General features: G+C 48.4%; 1 long non-coding RNA gene and 1 other non-coding gene across 2 annotated transcripts; one reads left to right on the top strand and one right to left on the bottom strand.

Moving 5' to 3' along the window:
- Positions 1–1,287: 1,287 nt before the first annotated feature.
- TRNAL-CAG lies at positions 1,288–1,368 on the top strand. The gene has a single exon. It is a non-coding gene; the product is annotated as a tRNA-Leu (tRNA).
- Positions 1,369–10,236: 8,868 nt separating this feature from the next.
- LOC120696234 lies at positions 10,237–11,002 on the bottom strand. Its single transcript, XR_005684042.1, has 2 exons — positions 10,662–11,002; positions 10,237–10,506 (listed from the first exon to the last, which is right to left on the bottom strand). It is a non-coding gene; the product is annotated as an uncharacterized LOC120696234 (long non-coding RNA).
- Positions 11,003–15,343: the final 4,341 nt, after the last annotated feature.

Raw genomic sequence — 15,343 nt, 5'->3', positions numbered from 1 at the left:
AAGAGTATCCGGCAAGAGATTCTCTGTCACTATACCTCCATTAGTATCTATCTAGTATAATATACATCAGTGTTGGGCCCACCTGTCGGGGTCCAACACCTGTGTACGCGTCCTCCTTGCTCTATAAAAGGGAGATGCCTGCTAGAGAAGGACTCAGGCCCGGCTGGGCAGAGATAGACTCATTCATACTAAGTACACCACACAGTGGATGTAGGGTATTACACTCCGGCGGCCCGAACCACTCTAAATCCGTGTGTTCTTGCGTTCTTGCCCCTGAGCTAGATCAGCCTAATAGCTTGGCACTTCCCCGAGTACTCCCTCTCGGGGAATAGGCGGGTGCGTTCCGCCACCCGGCTGTGGCTACCCTCAAAATCCGACAACAGATATTATTGTGCTGTTGGTGGATCCGGTCCAAGGCGAATATGCTAGCAAATAACTATTGGACCGGGCTTTCGCAGAAACAACTCGTGAGTCCATGTAATATATAGAAGAAAACGGCTGGGCAGAGCTAGCTAAGCCCAATCCGCTACGAGTTTGGCTGCAATGTCTTATCGGTTTCGGAAATTTTTAGGGCATATAGTGTGTACGTGTGAACGTGTGTGCTCATGGCAGCACGTACTTGGTCTGCTTAATTGCTTCCTCGGCCACGCCAGGTGGTTGAAGGAACAATGGATCTGAGCAGCTAATGCACTGCGAAAATGAGTATAGTTATGGCGACTTTTTGTTGATATTAATCTACACGTAATGCCTGGCTGCTTGGGCACAGATCGGACGGCTCTTGATTGGGCAGAAGAACGCGGCCTGATCAGGAGGACGACGAAACAGCAACCGAGATTGGCGCTTTGTGCATACAGAAAGATTATCAACTAACGCTTAGGTCAAAAAGAAATTATATCAAGTGACACTTGATTATTAGTTAATTAAATACTATAGGTTTGTTGGATCGATAAGCTTCAAACAGCGACAACTTGGGGAAATAATGCCGCCCAGTATTACACATTGGTTGAAAGTTCTTGTGGATGCGTTGGTTGAAAGGAACAGTAAAGTTTATTTGACGCAGGACTGATCCACGGTTGAATACATTTGGATGCTCAGATGGCCATGCGAAGGAAACGGTGCACATAGAGTCACCGCGCCATTCACTTCCAGCTCGCATCATAATGTCTTCAGTACCAGTATCCTAATAAGCTACATGCGAATTTTAAATTTTAAGCCAGTCTGCCTGGCTCCGAAGTTTATGCTTGTTACAATGCGATAATTAAGCTTCTTCTGGATTGACAACAATAAGTCAAGATGGCCGAGTTGGTCTAAGGCGCCAGTTTCAGGTACTGGTCCGAAAGGGCATGGGTTCGAATCCCATTCTTGACAGATAATGTTTTTCGTTTTCTTTTTACCTTTTTTTTTTTTGCGGGTTCTTTTTACCTTTCTTTTTTCGTTCATGCAACATCGCTACCTACAGGTTGAAGTTGCATTGTAACTGTTTCGCCTTTATAAACACAGGACAAAAGCAAGTTCCCGACCCATCATCCTGTCCCATTTTGCATCGCGCCCATGTTCAGCCTCTTTATATACTAGAAAAGAGACGCGCCGTTGCCGCGTATGGATTCATCTTGTTTATACCAGTTTTCACTGGTGGTGTTTTTTTTAGCTAGTTGTCGATGCCTTTAGGAAGGGAGGAGAAGATAACGCCACTGGCTTGTTTTGGGAACTTTGTTTAGTGTCTAACGAATTAATTGATAATGTTTGTGTGCATTTGTGTCTGCTCTGGTTTGTGTGAATTTATGTCTGCTAATAATTACAGTACTAAGATAGAAAAGTAAGCAACAATTTTCAAGCATGTATCAACAATTTGTGTCTGATACATGCATAAATAATAGTATTTCAATTCAAAGTGCCGCATGAGCATCCAGATTCTGATAAGCCTTGTATCCATTTTAACAAACATTATTGTAATACGCAACCATTGGTACCTTTTCTCGAGAAGCTATATCCAGTAACAAATACAAATTAATGATAAAGCAATTGGGCATGCACAAACTAATAACTACAAACAGCAAAATGATCCCATGTCTTCATTATCAGCATCCGTTTCATTTCAAGAGTAATGAATGAAGTGCAACGAAACAACAGGCCTCCCGTCAGTCTTGACATCAGATCTGTTGCTACTCAATTCCTTTTACATGCTCTCAAATCACTACCGAATCAACTGAAACAAATTAAATATACTACATATCTTTCTTAATTGGGTACCCTTCTTAATTAGCTCCATGTGGATGCTAGAGGCCGACAATCAGTCAAACCTCGAAACAGGGATAGAGCATAACATCCTTCGTAATATCAGGCCATCTTGGGCCACATAAGCAATGAAAAATCAGGTGGGGATCCTCTCCCCTTCCGCTGACCCTTCAAAAAAAAACATCCTTCGTAATTTCTTCAGAGTTAACAGAGGGAGAAAATCCAATGCCTACCCGGCCCTCGTCGATTCCAATCCGTGCCACCACCGCTCAGCATAAAAATGTCAAAAATTTGTTTCTATATTACCACAGAGAAGGAAAAACCAGAGCGGGGCGGTGCACCTCCTGCTGACGGCGCCGGCGAAGCCTCCGGCGGCGAGGTGCGCCGCCGTGCCGATGTGGTGCTGCTTCTGATGTTCTACTGCTATCTCTCTCCTTCTCTTCGATTTTGGGCTCTAATGTGTTCCATTTGGACATGTTAGGTAGAGTCCATTGTTATAAATCTTGTAGTTCAAGCCTCCTACGTGACTGCCTCTGATTTGCGGACAACTGAGGCGGAGGTGCGATTCAGGCTGTGCATCATGGAGGGGAAAGGGCATGGAAGGGGATGTGCGATGCCCGTTGGCTCATCTGAGGAGCAGAGGATGCGTGGCTCCTATGGTAAACGGAGAGAGAGAGGGGGGCACCAGTTTGCTTGGCGGTGGAGGTCGACGGCCGCCTCGCACCTGACATTGCAGTCCTACTGGTCCCTCGCGCGGCCGAGGTTTCGAATCGGCCCATGGAGGCGGCCGCAGCAGCCGTGGTGCTGAGTTCGCCCGCCGCCGCCGTCGGGCCTTCGCGGCGGAGAGGTCTGCGGTCAAATTAAAACTCTTAAATTAAGTGTAATGCCTGTCATTTGAACACATCGAGTGTATTAGCTTAATGAGCTAATTTGACGGTTCTTTCTCAACCCATGACCCGATCGAAATAACACCGAAAGTCCCACGCGAAGACGGGCGTAGATGGTACAAGCCTGGTTATTAAAACGATGTTTAAACGTCGTGAAATCGACGTCTAAACGTTAAAACGCCCGTTTAAACGATAAAACATCCATCGTTTCGTTAAAATCTACCCTCTATTCGTTTCGTCGTTTTATCGTTTTAATAACCTTGGGTACAAGCACGACAAAATACTTGAAAATATACAAAGATGACAACCGATAACGAGAGTTTCACATATTGAGTTCCAAACACAAGCTCGCATAATTTACATAAATTACATAATTTACAAATTTTACATAGCGTAGCCAAACTCAAATGAAAAAGAAAACATACAACTACATTACTTCACTGGTTCAGTTCTAACACCACCGGTCAGACCGGCACGTCTCACCGGTCAGACCGGTGCTACCTGGCCTAACCAACTACCGGTCAGACCGGTCCACTGATCGGTCAGACCGGTCAAAACAAAACTGAGGGCTACACACCCTGTCCTCAAGTGTGCAACCCGCCAATCCCTAATCTAAGGGTCTCTATCCACCACTTCCCACCCATCTGCATCTCTGCGGATGAATTTGACGCAGCAGGGGCAGAAATCAACGTCCGGGTGTCCTGTAATAAAAATTGGTGGCAACAAACCCTGAGCAACTAATACTCAGTAAGACTTACCCGACCAGTGGGTATAACTTAGTCCATATACCTAGACATGCGAGGCTTTTGGCTGATGGTTAATTTTCCAGAACAAGCACTAGAAGTAAGTCCTTATTTTTCCAAGTTTTAGCTCTCAATTATATCAATAAATTGACTAACCATCTATGATTTGCAAGGCTACAACAATCAAGGTGAGCAAACATTCATTAAATAATATCAGCCCTCATTACATCTCATCTCATTCTTATTCCAATTCCTTTCTACGATGTGACAAAGAGATCAAGTCACTCATAACCGCGAGACACGGCGAATCGATTCAATTTAACCTCGCAAGGTGGACCTAACCAACACGGCACGCAAAATCCCCATCGGACCCCACGCACCGACCTTTCCCCTCCCCGCCTCGAACTACAGGAACCAGCCCAACGACATATGGTCAGCCGAGCTCAACGTGAGACCACCAAAAGTAAACCCTCATTTCTCCGCGACTACTCGACTACCCCAGAAGTTGGGTGCGGGTTCCTATACTTTTGAAGCAAAGCAGTACTCGGCTTACCGGTTTCGACTACCTCCTACTCCTAGCATGCGGTTAGTATAGTTCAATCCCCGATCAGCACAGTCGACAACGGAACGGTCCTTAATCAACAAAGATGGGGCTACACCTTCCCCCATCCGGTCTCCCATCCCATACCTTCCATCTTGAATATAATAATTCATATACTATAATATAAAGACATCATATATCTCGCGACTGACAGAATTATCACTCGACTTCTATCGAGCCCTATTAAGCATAGCAGTGCTAACGACCTATTCATACTAGTATAAGGCCTAGAAAAACCTAGGGATCATGCAACTAAGGTTTCAAACAATTCCTAAACCTAATGCACAATTATTAGACACATATATAGGTGTCATAATTTGAAATAGTAGGATGTGCACCGGGGCTTGCCTTGAGCCTGCTGCTCAGCACTAGGGTGAGTTGGGCCTTGGGTCGACTCCTCGCGAGCCTCCTGCTGCGGGGCTTGCCCCTGCGGCTCCTGTGGCTCCGCAACCACTTCGTATACCACCTCATCTGCCGCGGCTGCTACACGTATGCATATGATATGAGTTAATGCAAATACGATTTTATAATTACAATTAACCATCGACCGAGTACAACTACTAAGGACCTACCCCCAATTGCTCTTGTCCACCCAAAAATACCCAAAAACCCGGAGTATCCGGACACCTGCTCGGAGTATCCGGACCTAAACCCGAAATGTCTAAACCACCACAAACCCGGAGTATCCGAACCAATGGACGGACTGTCCGGACCCCTACCGGTCAGATCGATCCTACCCAGATCAAAACCTAGAATCCTTGGTGCGGCAAAAATCGCCCACAAATTTTAAAACCATTCTAGGTACTAGTTCATGGATACATTTGGACGTTTTTTTACCAGAGGAAATCTCCTAAAACCTCCCAGGAAAAGAGATCGGCCGACACAAGCGTCATACCTTGAGTGAGCTCCTTTGTGCACAAGAACTTGAATCCCGGCCACCCCAGGGAGGAAATAGTGGGAAGGGTGATCCACCACGCCGATTTGATCCTTCCTTGGACTTGGAATCAAATGGAACGGGTGGATTGGTTGATTTGGGCTTGGAGAGAGGGAGAGCTCGGGGTGGGAGCGTGAGGGAGCTGAGGGAGGTGGGTGAACTGATGAGGAAGAGAGAGAGAGAGTGATTTAAATATTGTGGGCCCAACCAGTTGAACCCAGTTCAACCGGTCAGACCGGTTGCCCCGACCGGTCAGACCGGTCCGGCTGAGCTGAGACCAAAAACTTTGGTTTTGTGAAGTTTGGTCGTATGGGTTTGTAACTAATGGCTGTGCTTAATCCTAATTATCAGTGATTAACACCTGAGGTGTTACAAAATTCCTCGCACCTGACGTTGGAGTCCTACTGGTCCCTTGCGTGGCCGAGGCTTCGGATCGGCCCATGCAGGCGGCAGCAGCAGCCGCGGCGCTGAGTTCGCCCACCGCCACGGCCGTCGCCGCCGGGCCCTCGCGGCGGCCCGTGGCGCCGGGCTGGAGCGACCTTCTTCCCTACCGCCGGCCGCCCTCGATTCATCATCTCCGGTGAGGCTTCCTTCAATTCCTCGCAAAGAGAGCTACCCCTTGCTCTCCTGGACCGATTCCGGTCCTTACCCGATCGATCCCCCTTCCGCGGGTCCTCTCGACGGAGCTCCATCGCCACCGCCGCCAGACGTCGTCGCCCCGCCTCCTCGCCGCCGCTCCCCACGCAGCGCTTGGCCGGTGAGCTTCGCCGCGCCCTTGGGCAGCTGGTGCGCGCGCGGCCGGCCTCCACTTGCCTCCTGGCCGCCTACCCCCACCGAGCCACTGCAGCATCGCACAGCGCGCGCCGCGAGCCTGTGTGCCTAGTCACAGGCCGCGTTCGCACGTTGGGTCAACGCAGCAGGCTGGATACGAACGAGGGCGGCGAGGCAGGGGCCGGGCAAGCGGCAGAGCAGGGGCGGCAACAAGGGCAAGGAGCGGAGCGCGCGGCGAGGCTCAGGCTGGGGCCGAGCGCTGCGGCGGCGAAGGCGGGTGCGGGATGAGGCGGAGGATTCCCATGGCCGTTGGATGGCCCGATCCGACGGCGGCTACTTTTCTGGGCAACGTGGTTCTCTGAGGTGCCAGAGAATCCCTAAGGTCGGACGACGTTTCGTGTTTTAGAGATTAGGGCTTTTCTTGTATGACGAAGCAACAGTAGCGCTTTCATGAATTGTCTTCATCAATTTATTGTTCGACCTCCGCCCTGTTCGGTTGGGCGAGAGCTACTGTGCTGGAGCTGCTGGGCCCATCCGCAGACTCAATATTTCCAGCAAGTCCAGTGTTAGATTTATGGGCTTGGCCCATGTAAATAATCCTAATAAATCTCAAAGACCCATTAGCGCTAAGAAGAGGTACACCATCTATTAGTCCTGTATTGCTAATGGACGAGGGTGTAGGGGGTTTTTCTCTCTTTAAATACGGACCACCTCCCTCATGGAAAAAGTGCACCATAGATCGTTATACGTGGAGTCCCCAAGGTTTGGGAATTCATAAGAAGATCTAATCTGAGTTAGGGTTTTGCCTCCTCTCGTTGCTGCGCCGCCACCGTAGTCTTCTCCATCCCGAGCGCCGGCGTGCACCGGCGAACGGGGGGGGGGCAGGTCTCCGGAACCGCTCGCTCTTGTGATCCTGCACCGGGAGATGGCGAATAAGATTTTTGGGAAGCGCTAAGCGCGACTGCTCATTTTTTTCGCCACGGCTCGTCCTCCGTCCAAATCAGGAGCTGCGGCGTACCGTCGTCTGCAACGCCGGTTGTTGCGCTCCGTTCGAAGGACCGTATTCGTCTCGTCTGCACCTTTCGTCTTCCCGGCGGCTCCTGCACAGTACGTATTATGTGATCAGATCTGTTTCATAATCATGTTTTCTGAAATCATGTTTATGATATACGTACTGTCTAGTATGTTAGAGTCATGTATGTTAGAGTCATGCATGTTAGGTTTAATTCTCGTCATGATAAATCTAGTTCGGAAATTAAATTTACAGTTGTCTATTTTTCCAACATACAGCGCCAGCCACAGCATCAGCCGCGTCAATCAACAGGCTCCTCGTCGTGGCGGCAGCCGCGTTTTCGTCGCTGGCAGTGCTAGTACAATAACAAGAGCACTTTCACCGATTGCTTAGTTTGTTTGACAGTTCCTGGAGCCACCGCTGCAGCTGACCCAATTAAAACCCCTTCCAAGTGTGCCTGCAGATCCCAAACTAGATTCAGACATGTCTGCTAGCTGAAATTAAGTTTTCTGCCAGACAACAGTGCTCAACTTTCACTTCTTCTGGCCCACAGAACTTCTAGAATAGGCTGATACGCGCACACCAGTGCAGTGCAGTGCTGCAATCTGTAGTGTTTAAGGGGATATGCAATATATGACTGATATATGAAGTTTCACACCCCAAGACGACTAAGCGTTTTTGCGAATATGACGCTATTGAATCACACGAACACCGACATGATCCAAACACTAAGAAGAGAAGCATCTAGAATTTGTATTGCTTAGACTTCTTGATTTTATTTTATTTTTTACTTATGAACTCAAGCTACCCAACCGGATAACTGATCTGTCAAATGTCGGTTCAGTGCCAAACTCTATAATGAGTTGCGTAAACCATCAGAAGATTCATCAGCGGCTTTCAATACTAGAATCCGTTCGTATCTCTGCGGCTTTTATATTTCCCTAGTGAAATTTTGTTTCCCTACCTTGTGTTATTCAAACCGTAGGAAAACTTGCCATTACCTAGCAAATTTCTGGTTCCGAGACAGAGGGTTATAGTTATAGCAGGATTGGAACGCCTGTGCTCAAATTTCAGGTGAGTGCATTTGTGCTGGGTTTCCAGTATTTTCAATTGTGAAGAAAAGGTACAGCAATTGAAGTTATCACGGGATGAGCGTCATTCCCTCATCTGTTTACATAGCAACATCCTTCTTGTCGGTATCAGATCTGGGAGAATGGCGGTAAGGGACACAGGTCCACTAAGACCTTCGTACTCAATACTCGTCACCTTCACATTGATTAGGCCTGTTCTCGATGGTCAAATAACGAGGTTTTTATGGTGCACAATACTACCACTTGGTAGTATGTAGTATAGAAAAGATCCAAGTCCATTAAAAGGGATAAGATTGTCATTAGTAACTTTATATAAATTAAAGATAGCTTTTAGATTTTTTACAGTTTAGCTCCATCCCCTCCGTGTGGCCGCCGCAGCCGCCGCCCCTCGCGACGTTTGCGTCTGCCTTTGAGGCCGCCGCCCCTCGCAACGCTCGAGCCTCCTCCCAACCAGGCCGCCGCCGGTCGTCGTGCGTCTCGCAGGCGTCGCTTGGCTCCTCCTTGCCAGACTGTCGGCCCTCATTGTGCGCACCATTGGTGGCGATGCCCCTGACCGGCGGCCTCCTCCTCCCCGTGCTGCGTCCTCGTCGGCACCAGCCTGAAGATCGCCCGGGCTCCCGACCCCTGTACGACTGCCGCCAAGGCAGTAGAGCTTGGGCTTCATGGGCAGAACGTAGCCTCCTCTTCATTTTTTTCTCTTTTGGAGAAGTTGAAATGATCTTGTCGTTGTCAGCAGGGCGTTGTTGCTAACGCTACCGGGATCACTTGCAGGTAGTATGACATTATGTTTCTTCACCTGTTCTCCCACAAACTTATTATAGATGAATGTCGCTCCCCTGAAGTTTGGGGGCACCAACTAGGCCATGAACAGCAGCTTCAGTTCATACCAGATTGGATTCCTGAAATTCACAAAAAGATGTCCTAGGAATAAGTCTCCTCAGATATTCAGATGATCAATTTTGCGCACAAAAAATTGAATCCTCCATTTTAATATTTTATTTGCAGATGTGCATGTCTGAAACTCTGAACAATTGCAGATAGAGAAGTGACCAGCGTAGCAATTTCACCAGCGGATGAAGGATTGTAGCACCATGTCCATGAGGGTGAATGGGTGATGACTGATGAATGAGTAAAGGATCCAGTGGGCCAGCCACTGCTCGTCGTCGGGGTTTTGACGAGCTCTCTAGCTATCGCCTGCACTGACCACTGATGCATATCTGAACCCATACAGAAGTGCTCTATAAATTCCAGAAACCAACTGAATTATGAAAAAGTTTACTGACCAAAAAATAGAAGCACTTCTGAGCTTACAAGGGGTAAAGTAGAGTGTGACAGTAGGCCTGTAGTAACGTTGATACACGAGAATGGAAACACAATTATGAACTCAACCGTAGGAAAAAAAAAGACTAAACCGAGTAAAGGTGAGATAGGGTCATCCAAAGCTTTCCCATTTGCAGTGATGCTAACATTCTTGCTGTTTACCTTCTTGTTACTCAAGCCAGTGGTTCATGGACGGTGTGATATATGTGTTTTTTTTTTATGACGATGTTTACAAAGGGGGAAAGATTGATGGCACGGCCGAGTAATAAGTGCCTAAAAAATTATAAAAATTATAGTTACAAGTGTCTAAAAAATTTCAAACGATGCACATCCATAGTGCATCATTAAGTGTGCTTTGTATCAAAAGTTGAGATGCAAAGTCATTTTGAAAAAATTCATATGAAAATAACAAATTCCATATGCAAGTGCACTACAAGACAAAATTGTCTTCTAGTGCTTTATGCACTTTGAGTTTGTCGTTTTTGTTTGAATTTTTATAGATTGAGCTTGCATCTCAACTTTTGATATAAAGTACATCTAATGATGCACTATGAATATGCATCGTTTGAAAATTTTTTGAAACTTCCAACTATGTTTTTTCATAAGGTTTTCACGTTTCCACCGAGAAGGTGGTTTGAATAATTCAGACTGAAAAGCCTGTCTCAGAACATTGTATTGACTTTTTTTCAGATCTCTTGAGTCACATTCACATAACCAATACAGAAAGTTTGCTCTCGTCTCCAATCAGTACTTCTGCTAGATGTTCACACATGCAGGATCGCCATATACATCAAACAGCTTTGAAGTGAAGAGCAAGAACAAACACAACTTTAGAAACACTACAGGCTGTGCCTCGACAAGCGGCAGGGATCAGGTCACTGCACCCTGCTTCAGTAAGCTTCATTTATGATCCTGTGAAACATTCAACCGAAACACATCAGCCACATCTTCAATCAGGTAAAAAAATCCATCCTAAAAGCATTAAGCCAAGAACAAGTAGCAAGGATAAAAAAAAAATAGAGAGCATTAAGCCAAGATCATGGATGAAATCATCAGTCTGAGCGGACCAGTAGATGAGGGACTCGATCCAGTAGGCTAGCCTGCTCGTCGTCAAGCTTCAATGGGCTCCCCATCACCTGCATCGAGGCTGTCAGCTGCAGCGCCCTCGCCAGCCCGAGGCACTACAGGTTGGTACAGGGGCCACGGGTCACGGGGGCCGCCGCCACCAAGGAGTCGAGTGCCGAGCAGGGCCCCGATCCGAATCCCCGGCGGCGAGTGGCGGCCCGACGGGGTGTGAGCAGGCCGTCGCGCCGGCGAGAGGCGGCAGCTTGCGGGGGCGACTTCACGGCGGCGATGATTCCGCGGCAGCGATTCTAGCGCGGGCGTAGGAAACCCTAGGCGCTATCACGGAGAAAAATTGAATTATGAAAAGAGAATGATAATTAAAAAGAAAAAGAACAATAATCTTTTCTATATTACCCTTATACTACCTGTACTACCTAGATATACTACTCCATACTGCTGATCAATGTTTCAAAGGTATAGATAAATCTCAACTTTACATACGAGTCCTTCTCAGACGGTAGTATATGGTCATATTGTGCACCGTAAAAGTCCTCCAAATAACAGTACTATTTTTTGAAGTATTCATCATCATCTTGTTATATCTTCTAGCTACTTATGGACTTTGCCCCCATTTTCTTCAGGTCCAGTTTGAATTCACACTATGATTCATATGCTTTTGCTGTACCTGGTTGGCAGTGTTCTTTCATTATGCGTTGTTCTTGTCTGAAAAGGGATGCTTTGTTCATTCCTTACCAAAGTACAGCCTCGAAAAAGCACAGCTCGATTTTGGCATCGCTTGGTCTTGGTTCAACGACAGGAGAAGAGAGTGAAAGACTTAGGGGCTGTTTGGTTTGGCGACTACGGCGCCACACCGCGCCTAAGCTGCGGCGGCCGATTCGGCCGCCACACCCGCGGCGCGCGATCTGTGGCGCGGTGTGGCGCCGTAGGTCACAAACCAAACACGCCCTTATTTTGAACAAGCACAAGATGCACTTGATACCTGACAAGATATGCCCTCCGGATCCACGCATAGGAAGGGAAAGCCGTCGGTTCCTGGCTGGCTTCCTGCGCGCAACCGCTCTGAACTGCAACGCTAAATTGTAAACCTGCAGTTACACAGTGGTTACACTAAAAAATTATCTGCTGTCCAAAAAGTCAAAACTAGTATCTGCAACTTCTCTCGAAGTATTCATGTCATGATCCATTCATTAGTTCAGTACACTCTGTGTTTGACCCCATGAGCTGTTGCTGTCTTGCTCTGTCTTGTGGCGGCAACCAAAGCAAAAACTCTGACGAATTGTACACTCCAATAGTACTGGTACTGAAATACTTCCACTTAGTATTAATTAGTCAGTTTGTTGGCTAGTCATTTCCTGAATCTTTATCAAGTTGCAAGCCCAATTAAATGCTATGCTGTCACCTGAGCCTACAACTATAAAAACTAGTTTCAGATGATCTGTTGGCCTGATGAAACTAAATCGTTTCGCCAGCTGATTGCAGTCCTCAACTTGGCTTCTTCTAACCTCTATCTGCTGCCACGAAAATTCTAGAATTGGCTGACGCTCGTCAATTAGTTCTACAGATTATAGGTTTAAAGGGTTCATACAATGTATAAATGACTATCAATTGTGGATTCATAAATGGAGTTTAACACCTGAAGACGACTATGTGTGCAGAGTTTTCAGAACTACACGTTATCTACTCCATGATCCATGCAAAACAGCAACAAGGAATGGCCAGGTGGCGCGTCACAACAGGAGCATCTATCGTATGCTCTTCTGTATATAGTATAAAAAAGAAGAACGTATCATTTGCATCCGCTCAGAAGTCAGAAGCTGGTTAGCAAGCTGAAGAGCTACTGATCTGTCGAATACTGGTTCAGTCTGATGATTTGGGCCAGATCTGTCATGGGCCCGCCTAGATCGAGCTCGCCGTACCAATGGACATCATGTCGGGTGCTCACATTCCTTTATCACCTTGACCTATTCTTCTGCATCAAGGCCCAGGTCACACCCCCATAAACCCGTAAACGCAAAAAAAAATATCACATCGAATGTTTCGACATATGTATGGAGTAATAAATAAAATTTATTTACAAAATTTTTTGCATGGATGGGCTGTAAATCGCGAGACGAATCTAATGAGCCTACTTAATCTATGATTTGCAACAGTGGTGCTACAATAACCATCAGCTAATTATGGATTAATTAGTATCATTAGATTCGTCTCGCGATTTACAACTCATCTGTGCAAAAAGTTTTGTAAATAGACTTCATTTAGTACTTCAAATTAGCAAGATTCTTTCAAAAAAAAATTCGTTCCAACTAAACAGGGCCCAAATCATTTGAGTTGTTGCCAGCCTAGATCAATTGACGTTTGGGTGCTTGATGTGGGCTCAACTGCTAAGCTGGTTGTTCCTGTTGTTGAGGAGAACTCGAACTCGAACTTCATTGTTTACGCATAAGCATTTTGTTAGCATCGTGCACCACTCACTTGGTGGTTTTGTAACCCTGTTACGAGGGCTCTCTCGTAGCTGCGTCGTTATAATTCTCCTCTTGTTAATAAAATATGTGCTCATACATGTTTGCTAAAAAAACAAAGTGAAGCGAATTATTGTTTTCTTTTTTTATAAAGGAGCGATCAGAACCTACCTTGACTTATCAGTTGACTTATTGGATCAAGCATTGATGGTTAGCGCAACAGATTGGGCCCAAAATTCCTGTGCTTGATAGAGAAAGCACAAATCCGATCGCATGAAATATATTACCGGCCAAGTACACGCGTCGACGCGCCCGGTAGCTGTACAGAAAAAAAAATAGAGGCTGGACAAGTATGTATCCGGCTAGGACTAGGGCAAAGACAGGGCGTCGCGTACTAGTACTTGTTGTCCACGGCGTAATGCTGTCCACATTCCAGAAGCGTCCAAGCAAATTCTCTTCTAACAAGGCTGTTGACTTTGTCCTACCGTTAGTCCGTTACTTAGCATATAATAAAATTTATTATGGCCGAGCCCATGCTCCACTGGAATGGGCCACGGCCCGTTCACTAGAAAGTCCAACGACTAATACAATATCCCCGGTGGGCCCCATTTGTCAGCGGGGAGATAGACGCTGCTGGTGGGCCACACGGACGGCCACCGGCCCAACCGGATCATGGGCGCCATGGCCGGGAGCCGTCGCACTCGCATCATGGGCACTATGGTTCCTCCTCCCCCCTCCCCGTTCAGGAGGCGGATCGCGCCCGCCGCCCGGCCCCAGCCCCATGGCGGCGGCGAGCTGAGCATGGCCAGCGAGCGGCGGCGTCATGGCGCGCGACACGGGTACGAGCCGACCGCGACGTGGCTCCGCGCGCGGCGCGCCCCCCTCCTCGGACGCGGTACGGGGGGCCCGGCGACGCGCCCATACGCGCGCGGCCGTGGGCTAGCTCTCGCTCGCCGTCGCCGACCTCGTCTCGTCCCGCCCGGGAGAGTAACGCCGGGATCCGCAGAAAGTCTTTCTGATAAACGGACACCGTACGCGCGTGTCAGAGAGTGTGCGCCGCTCGCGGCGCCATGTGCAGGACATGTTCGGCGTGATCACGTACGCTCTCGAAACCGATCGAGCTGCCGGGCGCCGGCGCTGTGCGCGCGTCGTCTCGCTGGGGACCTCCGATTCTGCTGCAGCTAGGGATAGCTAGGTTTCTGGCTCCTGGTGGCCGGCTCCGGGAAATCTGGGGCACGGACGCGCGCGTGTCACCAGATTATCCAGGTCGGCACGGGAGGAGATGAGTCATGCGTGACGTCGCCGCCGTTTGTCATGGACGGCATGCGTGCAGATCAGCAGACGCAGCACACTGCTAGCTGCATGCCGTACGTGCCCAGTGGACTCGATCGGCAGGGCTCTCGATGCGCGATCGATGATGCAGGCTGCCGTTGCGTTGCGCGGCACCAGCGCGCTACCAGCATCACGGCGTGCGTCACGCATGGGCTCGTGGTTTCCAGCCATCAGCTTGCCATGCCACGCTCCGATCCCTCTTCATGCCGTGGTGACCCCTCTCCAGCTATCCTCCACCCTTCCTGTGTTCGTCTCTCTCACCCGGCCTAGGTTCATGGCACCTACCCAGAGTTGCATCGTCCATCGCAGGACCAGCGCGTGTCAATGTATAGCACCACCCTGAAAACCATGGCACTTGACAGTATTATAACATACTAGTCGGCAACGGACGGTCTAGGGTCACCCGAAAGATAAGCGTAACCGTATAAAAGCTTGAGGCGCCGGCAGGGACGGTACGGCGGTCTTGAATTCTGACGTTGCTGCTGCGGCATCGACCTCAAGAAGACCCACCGTCTCCGCTCCGATCTCCATCCGGTTGACCGGTTGACCCATGGTGGCCGATAGATCTCATCGCGTCCCAGCAGCAGGCGGGGACTGGCCAGATCCAGCAGCCTTCATAGCCGTCCTCATCGTCTCCAACTCTCCATTGCTCTGACAGACACGTAATAGAGGTTAAACTGAGCCTCTCGTAATCCCGATTCCCATGACGGACCTGTCCCTCGCTGCAGTACGAAGAGGGGTTGATTTCAGGTTGACTCCTGTCCTTGTGACCGTGTCCGTCTTGGTGGTCTGCCCGTGTGAACCCTACCTCCGCCAGTTTCCATGTTTTCGGCCGGCGCATCCTCCAGTTCAGAGTAGAGTAAATTAGGTCA

The sequence above is a fragment of the Panicum virgatum genome, chromosome 2K, assembly GCF_016808335.1.
Source record: "Panicum virgatum strain AP13 chromosome 2K, P.virgatum_v5, whole genome shotgun sequence".
Taxonomy (NCBI): Eukaryota; Viridiplantae; Streptophyta; class Magnoliopsida; order Poales; family Poaceae; genus Panicum; species Panicum virgatum.
The sequence above is the reverse complement of the archived record's forward strand: the minus strand, read 5'-3'. Positions and strand labels throughout refer to the sequence as shown.